At 42.6% G+C, this 13,251-nt stretch overlaps 1 protein-coding gene across 1 annotated transcript in view; it reads left to right on the plus strand.

Moving 5' to 3' along the window:
* Positions 1-8,503: 8,503 nt before the first annotated feature.
* The window catches only part of LCP1 (lymphocyte cytosolic protein 1), a 48,526-nt gene continuing 43,778 nt past the window's right edge, over positions 8,504-13,251 (plus strand). Inside the window, exon 1 of the mRNA XM_066313293.1 lies at positions 8,504-8,601. The gene's annotated coding sequence lies outside the window, so the exon portion shown is untranslated. The remainder of the gene's footprint in view (positions 8,602-13,251) is intronic.

Genomic DNA, 13,251 nt, shown 5'->3' on the forward strand with positions numbered 1-13,251 from the left:
AGTATTAGTGATTTAAAACTTTAATATTAGAGTAGCTGTGGGGATAACTGATTTACATGGGGTTTTTTTCTGTAGTACTCTTGCCTTAAATTTTCCATTGTTTATTTCTTCTTTCGTCTCACCTCCTTTTGCCATTTCCTCTGTACCTTTACTGTATCTCATCTTCATTCTGATGCATCCTGCATAATTTCAAGGTACTTGACCAGCACTGCACCTATTGTGAAATTGTAATTCAACTCAAGATACATAAAATGGTCAAAGCACCATTCGAAGTAGTTGGTTTGGCTTTTTGCTGCCTGAGTAGACAGGAATGCAGCTATGCCTGGCAAAGGCCAACCTCCAGGACTGTTATTCTTATGAACTAGATCTGGGAAGTATCTATCATCATTCTGCTCTGTTGGGAAACTTGCTTTGGAGGGAATCAAACCTCTCGTTAATTCAAATAATGCAAACCTGTAGTTCTGGGCTGCAAATGTATTTGCCCATGGATATTATCTTGGCTAAGGAGATAGGCATATCTCTGTTGGAAGCATATAAGGCAAGAACAAATGTGGCCAAACAGATTGTGCATTGCCAGGCTCCAGCTGGGTCTGAAGAAGGGGTCCTTTGAGTTGGATTTGCCCTTGACCACAGAAAATCTGATGAATGGTCTGGGTTGTATCTTTACACTGGATTTTAAAGGGACTTTGGAGTACGTGCTTATTGGTGAGGGAAAGGTCTGTTCACCTGACTAGCCCTTGAGCACTGCCAGATCCTTCTTTTCCATTTTCATTATATATACTCTTTACTGCTCTAGCTGGATATTTGTCCAAAAAGCCTTCCTGCTGAAGACAAGAGAGAAAAAAAAAATTTGTAATGAGGGATCCTCTGACATCCTTTGCGACGAAAAGATCGTGTGACAAATTCTCCATACCCTACATGCATTTTTCTTATTCACAGAAAATGCACCAACAGTTAAGACCAAACATGTTAGTGCTGCCCATCACAAAACGTGTTAGTCTTTTTTTTTTTTTAACACAAGTGGAGTTCTCCTACACACTGTACTGAATGATGTGTTAAATCCAGTAGAAGAGCTGGCTCAGAAGCAGGACAGAAAAGACAGGTTTTCAAAGGCTCCTTGTGAGTTTAATGAAGAATGAATATGCAAGGTTTGTTCTCCTGTGTGTGGAATATGGCCATTTGTATCACTGACAAGTCCCTATTTAGAGATCCTGAATCCATTTGCAAGGTGCCATGTGCCAATGCCATGAGATCTTTCACCTGAGAAGTGGGGCTCCTTTGGTGAGTGTTCCCCTCCCCTTCTGCTCCACAGTGTTTCATGTGTCACCTAAACCTCATGCAGATACTACTGAATGGGAAGGCAAATCAGGCAGATGCCATATGAAGAAAGCACCATGGAAGAGACATGTTTAAAGTGTGATGGCAAAAGTGAGGTCAGCCAAGGAACAGGGATTGAGAAAGGAACAAGAGAATCAGCTTCTAGAAATTGTCTCAACAGTGACTGCAGGACTGGACACTTCATAGACCTTCAATCACAGGCAGCTTCATGGAATTTCTTATGCTTTTTATAGGGGTTGTTTGCATGGCTGTGGTCACCCCACGTGGCTGTGGGGTGGATAATGCTTTAAATTGTCAGACATGCTTTAAGTCTAGGAAGAACTGATGAAGCTGATTGAGACAAACTTGAGCTGGGTCCCCTGCTTACCTAGAGCCAGGTTCAAGCAAGGGCTGACAACGAAACAATGCCTGGAGTGACCTCTGACAGAGGTCAGAGAGCCTTTACAGCTGCCTCAGCAGGTGGAGGGTGTTCTTTCTACCTCTGGTGGCAACTGTAAATTCTGACTAAAACTAACAAACACCCCCATTAAGCCTTATTTGGATATAAACTTTTGCTTCCCTAAGAATGGAAATGAAGAGAAGAGTGAATGTGCCTTATATTTATAACTGCAGTCACCAAAAGCCCAACTATAACACGTGATCCTTCCACCTCATTGGGAAGGGCCAAAAGTTGTAGTATAGGCAAGGGGAGCTCCAGGACTAGAAGAAAAAAAGAAAAAAAAAAAAAAAAAAAGAAAAAAGAATTGGTGGGGGGAAAAACCTCTGCCTGCTTTGGATTGGTCAAGACTGTGTCTCTCCTCTGCCCCCTAAGGGATGCTTAGGTGAGCTTTGCACCTTTAACTACACTGGAGCAGATACATTTTATGGATATAATAAATATATGTCACCGATAGGTCTCTGTTACCGTACCTTTGGTAGTGACATACAATAACACTCTGTGGTCAGTGCATTTATCACCAATTCATTTATCAGAAATTCTGAACCTGCTTTCCTGTTGCTCCAATAAACTGCACTGGTTTTGAACCTGGATTGTACAAATTCTTACTGAATTTGATGAGGCTGATAGTGCCAAATTGGCTATAATCAGAGAGAAAACCCAGCCACACCCAGCCCCTCTGATCTCTGAGGACCAGCTGGAGTGCAAGGGGCTTCATTTTCTGCCAAATTTCTATATCCTTAATGCAACAGTTGGCACTGAGCCCCAGTGTCCCACACCTCTGGGGTGGGTTGACCCTGGCTGGATGCCAGGTACCCACCAAAGCCACTCTGTCGCTCCCCTCAGCTGGGCAGGGGGGAGAGAAATATGACAAAAGGTTTGTGGGTCAAAGTAAGCACAGGGAGACATGGCTCACCAGTTACCATCAGGGGCAAAATTTGGCTTGGGGAAATGAACTGAATTTATTACCAATTAAACCAGGGCAGAGTAATAAGAAAAACCTCAAAATCCTAAAGCATCTTCTCCCCATTCCTCCCTTCTTCTTGGGCTTAACTTCACTCTTGATTTTTCTACTTTTTTCCCCTCAGTGGTGCAGGAGGACAGTGAATGGGGGCTGTGGTCAGGAGCTTGGCCTGAAGGGCTTGGCCTTGGCCAGCAGTAGGTCCATCCTGGAGCTGGCTGGAATAGGATCTGTCAAATATGGGGGAAGCTTCTGGCAGCTTCTCATGGGAGATAAGCCTTTAGCCTCCTCACCACCAAAACTGTGCCACAGAAACCAAGTAAACCCTGTGTCAAAGGTTCATTTCATGCACATGCTGGAACTGTGCTCAGGGCTTTGCCACCAGGGCTATCCCCAAAGACCTCATTTTGGAGGACCATTGAGCCCTTAGCTACTCCCTGGTTTCTGAACAGCACTGCAGACAGCAGTCATTTAGTTGTCAACATTTTTATCAACAAAGAAATACTTGATAAATTATCCTTCACTCAGTCTCTTTAGCTCCACAGTGCTGATGCTCTGTTCCCTTGACAAGGGAGGCTCGTTTCTTGGGACCTGCTGAGGGAGAAGTCACTCTTTATACATCTCAGCTACAGCTTAGCTCTCAAAGAAAGCTGGGACATTGGCTTACCTCCCTGATTTTCCTGCCCTTGGCCACAGTGTCTGACAGCTTCCAGCTCTCAGGTGGACACAGTCTACCCTCCATGACATTTCTGCTGCTTTTTCAATCAACAACCTCATTTTGTTACAGCCCCACTTTCTACACTCCCCCTGAGGGAAATGACAGTGACACCACAAAACAATGCCTTTGTTCCAGCCCAGGGCTTCTGCTCTTCAGTCTCAGTCTCACACTTCATGAAGCAAAAAACAATTTCATCCACCAAGATGATGGAAGTACCATTGCTAAAGAGCTGCTTGCTGATCAATGGGCACACTGCTGCATAAATATCTTTCAGGTGTGATAGTTACATTTGGAGAAATGATCCTTGAATAAACTTTACTGTGAGCTCTTAGATTCCTGTTGTGTTTACTATATAAATACACAATCCCTGAATAGCATTCATCAGTAATATGTATTACTAGAATGGGAACCAGCACAGCAGAACTTTGATTCCAAATAAAAGGTTTTCCTATCATTTTAAATTTTTTTTTAAATCACTGAATCACAGCTCTGGTAGTGAGCCAGAAATATTTGCATCTGTTTGGGCAGCGCCAGACTGGAACTGTATCATACCTAAACAGATTTTACTAGACTTTCTAAATAATATTTAGCAGGGCTTAATAATATCAAGGGATATTATATTATCTGACTTTTCAACCTTATTTCTTTAACTGAGGTTTCTTAACTATTTTCTGTACTGTTAGAAAGGTATTACTTTTAATATATTACTGTTACTCCTTTTAGTTTAATATTATATCATGCGGATAAGTACAGTATGATAGTATTCTTACAAGATGAATATTCAAATTACTTACCATTTATCTCAAACATCATAAAAACCATTTTATTTGTTTTCTTTATCTTTATCTTTGCCTGCTTCATTGACTATGTGAAGATTGAGGAGTTTTAGCAATTTAGATACTCCTACAGAATTACAGAAGCTGGATGGAAAAAATCCCAAACTTGATTTGGTCTCTTTATCTCAGTCATAAGGACAGCATTGTTTTTCCATACTACAACTTTATCCTACTGTGCTGATCTGTAAAAAAAAATTGCAAAATTTATGCATTCTTCTTTTTTACAGTGGCTCCTGAGACCTGAGGTTGTTGACAGAAGTCAGTGAACCTGCACAGACACCAGGGTTCTTCTCTACAGATCTGTTTTCAGGAGTGGTGCCTAGTTTCTGTCTCATTTATATATTACTTAGGTTAAAAATGTTATAATTAGAGATCATGTTATTGTTTTTCACATTTATTTTTAAAGGCTAGTCCTTAAATATTTAATCAATAGCTACTTTATATAAACTGGAAAGAGCTTTTCATTCACCTATATAAGAAGCACACAAAATGCCTGGTTATTTCTGAAGCATACTGCATGGCAAGTCCTTTGTTTTAATTAGAAATCCCTGATGCCTGTAAAATAACATAAGTCAAGATACTTCTTTTCATAGGATTGTATATTCTGAGAAGAGCATGACCATCCCCCAAAATGTCATTTTTTCCATTTTATCTGAATCTAAGCTGTATCTCACTTCCCTCATGGTCTGACACCATGTGATCCAATTTTATTTTTCTTTACACCAGCAGTTTTTCACTGCTGAAAAACCAGAATTTCTGTTCACACCAGAAATATGTGTCTCATATTTCCTGATGAGCTAAGGGAAATACCTCTAATATCCAGCAGGTAGTATTCAAATCTGATAGGTGGAGGCTCAACTTCCAGGACCTGCCAAGAGGACTCTTCCCCAGTTTGAATGAAGAGCCTCCCAAAGAGATGCAGGTCATATGGGTCATTCTGCAGCCTCCTTCACACTGCTTTGCACTAGTAGGTGAATTGCCAATCTGTCATCTTCTGTGCTAATTCTAGAGACCACATGGGATTGGTAACTGTGCACCACAGAAGCTGTCTGTGCAGTTTACCTTTGTCGACATTGTCCCTTGGTATGGATTGTTCAGATGGCAGCTTATGAGGCAGAAGTCCATGGGGCAGTTTTGGTAGCTAAGTTTCCTGCTTAGCCTTTGTTCCTGACAGATAAATGAAGACATTTCAAAAATCAGAAAAATCTCACAATGCAAAACAAAAGAAATAATCACCTCTAGTTTAAGGTGCTGAGCTATGAATGTTTTCTTAAATAAAATGGGTGATAAAAGAGTCATGACACATGAGAAGTGGCCAAAAGTGGCATTTGTTCTTTTAGTGACAGATTTAATAGTTTTTCTAGTTGTCATTAGTGTTTCAGGAAATAAATCTGTGACACTAATTTAAAAAAAAACAAACCCCAAACCTATTATATTAACTTCAAATGCTTGCATTAAAAAGTGTTATCCTTCATTTGGCGTGGTAGGGCCATGAGTTGGACTTTGATGAACCACGTGTGTCCCTTCCAACTCAGGATATTCTATAATTCTATGATTTGTAATTCTGTAGTTCTATGACCTTTGTCACAAAAGGTGAGGCAAGAAGAGTTTTAAATCTCTGAGCCAAAGGAGGAACAATAAAATAGAGAAATGCCCCATGCCAGCCATTGCAAAAGCTCCCAGAAACAGTTTTTGACTGGATAAACAGATTTAATAAGAGCAACTATTAACCCTGGGAAAAGGCAAATCTGCAAGTAGTAATTTCATGCTTCTTCTAGTTTCCTATTAGTTTATGAATGCATACAATGACACTGATTTCAATCAAAGAATCTGTAATTTGGTTTCAGAAATCTTCTTATTAGTAGCCAATTTTAGCAAATCTCTGAGTCACTGTAATTTTCAAGATTATCTATATCCTAAATTGCAGAGTGTGTTGTTTGGTGTTTTTTCTTTTTTTTTTTTTTTTTTTTGGTTTCCTATAGGGCTGAAAACATCTTAGACATTGTACAGTGTAAAGATTCAGTCCTAAAGAACTTAAAATCAGAAGAAAAACACAGAAGGGAAAACACTGGTGAAGGTGACTTTGAAGAGAGACTAAAAGTGCCATCAGGAAGCTAATGGCTTACAGAAAGATTTACAAATATTAAGAAAACTGTCACATACACCTAGAAGCAAGGATACCTCTAGGCATTCATTTTTCCCCAGTAATCTGATTTGAAAGTAGATAAACTAGCGACTTCAGTGCAATTTTGCACGTGGACAAGACTAATTTAAATTAAGTGCAGCATTATATAAACCTGTGATTTTATATACTGAAAGAAAAAGAAATACTGTGATGAAAAGAAAAAAGACAGTGCTGGAGCGAATAATGAATTCAGACTTGACACTTAGCTAGTGGGCTTGAATGGCACTTAAACAAGGAGCTGGAGAAAGGAAGAAATAGGGGAAGTTTAAAAAGGAAGCCTGGAGTTCAATTATAGCCCTGCTGAGTTTGAATAAATGGACAAATATTGCAACAAGATGAGGTACAATGACACAAAAATGGTTCCTGATGTTAACCAGAGGCTGGGGACAGTACCCATGCAATATATTGGAGGCACCAGAGGAAGAATATTTAATATTAAAAAAAAACCCAAACCAATAAACACCAAAAACCCCAATAACAACAATAACTCCCCTCCCTCCCACAATGGAAGACCTCTTAAGGAGCCAAAGAAGTAGAATTTGAGGATCAGGAACAAAACACTCTATAGTTATGTTCGCACTTGATACACTCCAGCTTAGCATTCCAGACTTTTCCTCTTCAGGATAACATTTCTGGCACCTGCCACACGGATATTGCACAGGGAGTAATTCAGCTTGGAAGATACACCAGGAGTCCTTTAGTCCAAGCTCCTGCTCACAGCAGGGTTGGACTATAAGGTCTGAGCAGATTTCTCAGATCTGTACACAAGGATGGAGACCCCACAGCCTTCAGGGCAACCTCTGGGCCTCCTTCCAACAGGGATGAAAACCAAGACACAGAGTGCACACCCAACTAGGGCACACATCTAGAGAAAGTGTGCTTGTTTCCTCTCATTTATAGGTAACCTCTGTTGAAACTGGCTGACAGATCAAGGATGGTGAGAAATGGCTGCAGAATTGTTTGTCAATGCCATGAGGAGCACTGCCTGCAAAATTCCAGGAGGAAAAACAGACTGTAATGACATGAGGGCCTAGGATGGAAGTGGAGTGGAAGAATTCCTGAAGTGAATGTACACAGCAGAGCTCAGAGACAGAGAAGGAGGTGAAAACAGAAGAGGAAACCGGCAGTTACAGGGGCTGATGAGAAGAAAACAGGAGACTCAGTGGGGGAAGGGAGGAAATGCAAAGTAGATAAGAAACCCAAGTGCTTCCGGCAGGGTAGGAGAGATGTTCAAGCTACTAGAGACAGAAAGGATAAAAGCACAGCAGAGGGAGAGAGAACATGATTTTGTCATGAGTTAAAATGGACCATTACGTTTGGCAAGATTTTAGGTAAAACCCAAAATGAAATCAGAAGAGTCACAAAATGTTCTGAGTCAAAAGGGGCCCATATAGGGATTGAACCCACGACCTTGGTGCCACAAAAACCTGTCTGTAATTACTGCTGTAGGTGCAATTTAGCTCAAGGCAGCGGGCAGCTGAACCACCAAAACTCATCAGTGCTGCAGAAGGGAGAACAGAAAACTGGTAGTGAGGAAATCGAGCGTGGTGAAGGATGCAGGAGCAAAGGAAGGATGTATATGTCATGGACCCTGCCAGGTCACTCCTTACTGTGGGAGAAGAGCAAAGTCAGGGTCTGAGGAAGGGGGAACACCAATTCCCAGAAAATATATACGGATCAAGAGAAACTGGGATACAGCTGTATTCTACTCTAACCATGCACGAGTACCAGGAACTTTCTGCTGCACAGCATCAAAACCAGGCTAGCACTGATAAGGAGAAAGCCTCTGTTCTACCAGGATGGAGCAGAACTCCTTACAGAGGTACCTTTTAATAGGGCGGTGCGCTGGCTGCCCAGTGTCACACCCCAGGCTGGCCTTGGGGACCGTCCCCGACGGAGGGGCGTGTCCGGGGGCAATGGGCGTGGCTGGGCGTGGCTGGGAGGAGCGTATCCGGGGCGTGTCCGGGGCGTGGCTGGGCGTGGCTTGGGCGGGGCCGGGGCGGGACCGGGGCGGGGCCGGGCGGGGCTGGGCGGTGGCGCCGGTGGGAGCGGGCGGAGGGGCTGCGGCTGCGGGAGCGCGGCCGCCCCCCGGCCCGGCATCGCCTGTTGCTGCGCCGCTCCTCGCTGGTAACTATCCTCTGGAAATATGCTTCTGGATGGAGGAGGTGGTAGTGGTGGTCCTTTATTATTTTTATTGTTATTATTGCTATTATTATTATTTCTCCCTCGGAAAAAAAAATTCAAATTGAAGTTAGTATGAAGCAGACTCCTCCGGGAGCTCTCTCGGGCGAGCGGCCGGCGGGGAGGAGCGGTGGGGGCCAGGCAGCGGTGCGGGCATCCCGGGATGACGCTGCCGGCTGCGGGAGGGGTGCGGGAATAGCGGGCTGACCCCGCCGGCTGTGGGAATAGCGAGCTGACCCCGCCGGCTGCCGGGAGCGGTGCGGAGCCGTGCCCGGGGAGCGGGGGAAGCGGGGCTCTGCCGTCGGTGTCGCACTGTGCCCTCGCACAGCAGTGCCGGGGACTGTGCTGGATGGGGTCGCAGGTGTAAAGCTGGTGCTTCTTCGTGCAAACCAGGTCGAGCTGAGCCAAACCTTTCCAAATTAATGTCGGCTATGTGATTACTTTGAGAAATAGGCCCGGTACCGCAGTCCCGATTCAAGTAAGTCCCATTTGATACAGTGTGATAGAAATTTTAGCTGGGTACAAAGTCTTTTAAGAATGACTTACAAATGCGGGGTAGGGCAGAGAGAGGGACAGGAGAGAGCAGGGGTGAGGGTGGGTTACTGAAGTGGAGGAAGTTTTAGCATCTCCGATAACTGAGAATGTTCTCTTGAGGTTGCATTTAGGGACTGATGAGTAGTCTGCATCTGTGTTCCGTGAACATTGACCACCCATCATAGTTTTCTCTGTCAAAAAATGCTTGGCTCATTTAATCTTTCTATTTCTTTTTTTTAAAATTCGCTTTTGTCCACAGGGTCCCACTAAAGACAACTTCTTTATAGCTGTAATAGTTTGGAAAATTTCTGAAGGGCACTTCCTTTGCCTCCCTATGGAAATGAAGAAGCTGGTTTGCATGTTGCAGATGACTCTGCTGTTTGTCTCCTGCCTGCCTGCAAGGTTAGCGTTTCCCTACCAGGCTGGCAGCAATCAATTTCCCTCTTTCCTCTGCTTCTCTCCTTCCTTTGCACGTATTCCACTGCGTAAAGTGAGTGGAATAGGCTGAGGGGAAAATTTGGATGTCCTTCCTCAAAAGAAGCTGAGTAAATGAAATTAAAGGCATGGCTGCAACATGCATAATAGGTGCCAGAGAGGGATTATTTAGTACACCCGAAGCATTTACATTTTTTTTTATGTAATCATCATTCAAGGATCAATAGAGTGCCCGAATGATTTATTTCATCATTGGCTTTTGTGCTTAGCAGTGGGAGGTTGAAAGGAAAACGTCACCACAAACAAATACAACACATTATCTGTGTGCCATGCAGCACCACGAGCTCTCCCCTGCTGGGCTGGGGGCTCTTTTGGACACGAGCAGCAATGGTTGTGTGTGCACTATGGAGCTGCCCTCCCCCGTGTGGTGTTTGGGGCTTTTGGGACACCTCACTGCCCACCCTGACACCCCTGTTGCTGGGAGGTGGAATAGAGGCTTTCATGTTTGCCCTTGGGTTTGGAGTTAGGGTACAGCTAGAGTGGGCCTGGGAGCCCAGTGCCGTGGTCGGATGTAGGTGCATGCAGTGAAGATGACAGCCTCAGGAAGGCTGGGAGGATACCCAAAGGATACCAGAATCCTCCTACTGAAACGTTTTATATGTCTTCCTGCCACTGGCAGTGAAATATTGGGTTGCAGACTTCCCTTGGAGGTAAATGTAGAATAAGATACAGGAGTGTGACTTAGGCTTCCTTTCCTGAGGAACTTTTGCCTCTTGTATTTTACAACCAGGATGAAATTTTGCTCTTTTAGGGATTTCTGGGCTGCTGTGGGATTTGGTTTTCGCTCCTTTCAGATGAGAGGAATAAGGTGGTCTTTGTGTTTGCAAAATCAACGCCCATCTTTTTTTGTTGTTTCAGCATAAAACAAGAGCTGTGCTTAAATCACCATCTCACTCAAATCTTTGTGTGTAGTTTTCCCTGGTGGTAAAGGAGCCCTTTTCCACTTTCTCTTCCAGAATCTTCCCACAGTGATGGCAGGGGCCATGACAGCAGCTGGATGATGGCACTGCCATCTCAGCAGGAGTGTGATGTGACAAGATACATGGGAGAGTCTTTGGCTTGGTCCCCAGCAGTCTCTGTCATTGATCTCCATTGGGGATCAGCCTTGGGTGACTGGTGGGATGCTGCTGCTGCCATCAGCTGCTTCCAAAGTGCCTCCCTGTATTCTTCTAACAATTGTTAAGTTGTAGTAACTGTGAATGAGAAGATCAGCAGTAGTGGCAGTCCAGCAGCGGAGTGTGCTGTCCATATTATTCCTGAGTAAGACAAGAGGGAGCTCAGATGAGACTTGTTTTACCACACTACTGCAATGTGCAGGGCTAACTGACCATTAACGCTTTCTCCCTCACAGCCCATCACCATCTCCATGATGGACCTGCAATTCCTGAATTTTCCCATGTGCAACACACACTTCAGGCAACCCCTGATAAAAAATAAGTCTTCAGAAAGCACTTGCTCTCTGATCATCCATTCAAATTGAGAGAAAGAAGCAGTGGTCTGACAGGGAACATCAACAGGGTTTTGTTGGGAGCGCATGCTTGAAGATCAAATGGAGAAACTCAGAACAAAATGTCTTTTTGTTTCTCCACAGGCACATGTGTAACCAGTCCTACTGCTAAATAATCAGATCAATTGATTTATTTTATATATATAAATAAATAGATTAATAGATAAACAGATTTATTTATTTATTTTATATATAAATAAATAAATAGCTAAGCAGGAGGTCTTTCTCAGGAAAATACAATCATTCATGCAAAACTGTAGTCTTCTCCTTGTTATTAGAGGGTCCACAATTCAGTTTTGAGGGATGGATGAAATGAATACCAGTTGTAACAGTGTGGGTTACCAAACTGGAATGAGTTTTACCCAGAAGCTGGGACCATGCTTCTGGTCTTCCTGCTGACCTTTAGCATTGGCAACATAGGGAGCACTTGACTGGAAGATTCACAAATAGGTAACAGCATTACAAGTAGGACTCAAGGGATGGATTTCTAAATTGATTGTGTACTCTGCAAAGAAAATATACTTTTCTCTCAGTATATTTTGCTTATTTAGGCTCTCCCTGTGCTGCCTGTAGGCAGAGCCCCTGACTCAGCCAACTATGGGGAATAGTCCTCATATCCACACCTGCAGCCTGTAGGCTTCCTCTTTTCCTTTCTCCCTTACCTTGTAACCTGGTGACTCCGAGTATTTGCAGTGCATTCATTTCCTTCTCACTTACAAGAAGACCTCTAGTCCATTTATTTCTTATGGGAAGAAAGCAGCCCACTTAATCAGAATTTTAAATAAACCCTAGTTTGTATTTTAATCTGCTTAAGTCATATTCAATCTGTTTCTATTGTGAACGTCCTTATACATTTTTCCCCTAAGGTTTTACTCTGAATCAATATTTAACATATTTCCCTAGTTTAAAATTGATATGTCTTTGTTGGTTTTCATTATTGAACCTTCAATATTTTCTCTTCCTTTCCTGTTGTGACATTTTAGCACTAGTCCTTTATTAGATTGTGACTATATGCCCTTGACTACTGCAGTTTCACTCTGAAGTGGTTTGCAGGGCATTTTCCTTAAAGAGAGTCTCAGAAGAAGGTCAACACACCTCATTTTGCTCTTGCAAGCCCTTTCCTGAAGAAAGTGGACCATTTTAACTGAGAACACTACTAGGAATGAGCTAAGTAAGCATGCATTTACATCAGAAAATTTTCCTTCCTTGTAGCGTTGAATTTTAATGTGACCCACTGAGTATGAGGTTTGGTAGATGAACTCCAAAGTTTCCATCCCACCTACATATACACAGTCTTTTCTTCTCAGCATATTTAAACTGTGTGCCACAAGATGGAAAAGCATGGTCAAAACTCTAGTGTCAAAATAATTTGGGGAGAATTGCGTGGTAGCAAATTTAACATTTACATCATTTTAATTGGCAAGTCCAAAAGCTTCTGGAAAAGGAGGTCAGCATCGTTCTGGAATTGATTTTCCCAAAAATGAAGCACTGTAAGTGGAGTGGTAAAAATATTTGTTTCCGAGACCTGAGTACTTTACAAAATGTGTTTGTTCCTTTAGACAGAAATAGCCATATTTCTTATAATAATGGAATTTTTCCTCTTTATAGTCCCTGTCATCATGCTGTTATATTGCCTAACCTTGAAATTAAAGCAGTTTTGTTAACTTTTTACAAATGCTCGTTGCCATGTTGGGACTGAATTGCCTATCCCTCTCAGGGCAGATGAAAATCTCCAAAAAGTTTAATTTTCTTGTGTGTACTGTTGAAAGAGAGGCAGTGTGCTGGGTAAAAGAGGAACTGAGCAGGAAAAAAATATGAGAAAGAAGCCAGTTACTGCATTTTTTGGTTTGTTTTAATAGTTTTATATGGTCATCATTTTAGATAACAAGGAAACAAAACCTGGTGTCTGCTCTGAAGCAGAAGTTTCAAGTTGAACCACTGAAAACAAATCTTAAAATAGTATCTTTAGAAGCAACTTCTTTGTTTCATGATTATGTGAAGAAACATGAGAACATGCTCTGATTTTTATATGGAAAAGGTCCTGAATGATTGACTTTAGA

The sequence above is a fragment of the Sylvia atricapilla genome, chromosome 2, assembly GCF_009819655.1.
Source record: "Sylvia atricapilla isolate bSylAtr1 chromosome 2, bSylAtr1.pri, whole genome shotgun sequence".
In the NCBI taxonomy this organism is placed as follows: Eukaryota; Metazoa; Chordata; class Aves; order Passeriformes; family Sylviidae; genus Sylvia; species Sylvia atricapilla.